The following is a 2,032-nucleotide window of genomic DNA, read 5'->3' as shown; positions in this document are numbered from 1 at the left end:
CTGCCTAGAGAGGCAAGAGGAGTGATTCATATTCACTATGGAGAATGAGAAGATTACTTTAGCGTCTAATCTTTGCAAGGTGGGAAAGAGCAATGATAGACTTTTGCAAGTCTTATTTCCCCATGCATTCCTGTCCTGGTATAGAGCCAACATACAACACATTCTTTTCGAATTGGTATTCCATTCTAGGGGAAATGGAACCACCTGTGCCTGAGGCCACCCAGCAGAGCATACATAACAGTTGCTTTTGTTGAGGGCTAGTACCAAAAATTTGACCCGTTGAACCCAACATTTACATCCCTATATCTGGTCTCAATTTTTAAAGTTTGTCTCAGGTCAGTTATCTTAATTATTTTTACTCTCTTAGGGTTATTGCCTGGTGAGTTGAAGGAAGTGGTGGGACTAGGAGTTATGGTAACCCTGGGTGAGCTCAAGGTTGAGTTGGTGATTAGCCTGAGAGCTAACCATTCCATGAGATCCCTTCCTGAGATATCTATTCCTAATCCATACCTCCAAGGTTCCTGGTCTAAAGTAGCTGGGTTGTTTATTGTGATTAATATAGGATTGCATTCTAAATTTTCACAGTTGGGTGGCATGGGGGTCCTTACATATATGTATTTTATCTTTTAAAGTTCTGTTTTTGTAAGAGTGACTCACCCAGCCTTGAAATTGAGTGGTCCACCAGACCTCATTCCAGCTAGCACAGGGCTTTCCCCAATAGCAGCCCATTTCAGGACACAAATATTCATCTGCTTATGACAACTGCCTTTGGTTTTTTTAAATTTCCACAAGGTAAGACTTGGCAGGCATCAAACTTTAGGGTCTCAGTGGTGGAGGCCCTAGTTATGTTGATTATCAGCTTGATTGGGTATTCCCTACTTTCCACCCCTAGGCCCCATCCAATACTCAGGCCTTCTTTCACCCCTTGTGTTAGGATTAATCCTAATCATATCCACCCCCAATGAAGGGGCTCTCCCATAGTTCCCTTCTAGGTTTTTCTCAGAGTTAACTTTAAGGGTTCCTTAAGTGATTTATATACTTCCTATTAGCCCCTTTTACTTTTTTCTAGGATTTCTTTTACCAGTTCCTTGACCCGAGTATAATGAGTATACCTTCATTCAGCTTTTCGCACTGCTGTCTTCGTGGTCAGGAGCACTTGTTAGGGACCTTCCCAGTTTGGGTGGAGCTCGTTTTCCTTCCAAGTCTTAATTAGCACCAAGTTGCCAGGCTGGAAGTAGTGGAGTGTGAACTCAAGAGGCAGAGTTTGAGTCAGAAGTCCTTTTAACTTAAGGGATAACAGGGTAGAGGATATGGCCAGTATATGTTTCTTAAAAATTGGTCCTTGGTTTCCATAGTAGGAAGGTCAGTAGCCCTGCCTAAATACGGGAGTCCATATAATAACTCATAGAAGGACAATCCCAAGTATTTCCTTGAGGTTGTCCTAATCCTAAAGAGTGCTATTTGGAGACATTTGGTCCAAGGCATTTTAGTTTTAAGATGAGTTTGCTAATATGCCCTTTAAGAGTTTTATTCATTCTCTCTAGCTTTCCAGAGGAGGGGGGATGCCAAGGGGTGTGGTAATCTTATCTAATGTGTAAAACTTCCATAATTCCCCTTAGCATCCTCGAGGTAAACTGGCTTCCATTGTTTGAATCGGTATTTTTCACCAAGCCAAATCTGAGTATAATTTGTCTTAAAATGATTTTGATGACATTCTTGGAGGTGGCAGTTGGGAGAGGGAAGGTGTTCACCCAATCACAGAGGTGGTCTACTATTACTAGTGGATACTTTAGTCTCCCTTTTATTGGCATTTCTGTAAAATCTACTTGTATGTTTTGAAATGGTCTTAACCCGAGAGGTTTTCCTTCAGTTGTCTGTGCTCTAACTACTGTTTTGTTTATTCTTTGGCAGGTCACACAAACTCCACACACTTGTTTAGCAAGGATATAAATCCTTATATACCCATAATTCTTCAATATTGCATGACACATATGCTGGGACCCCAGTGACTTCCTTTGTGCAGCATGGACAT

Source organism: Nomascus leucogenys, chromosome 7b (assembly GCF_006542625.1).
Source record: "Nomascus leucogenys isolate Asia chromosome 7b, Asia_NLE_v1, whole genome shotgun sequence".
Taxonomy (NCBI): domain Eukaryota; kingdom Metazoa; phylum Chordata; class Mammalia; order Primates; family Hylobatidae; genus Nomascus; species Nomascus leucogenys.
Note: the sequence above shows the minus strand (reverse complement) of the source record.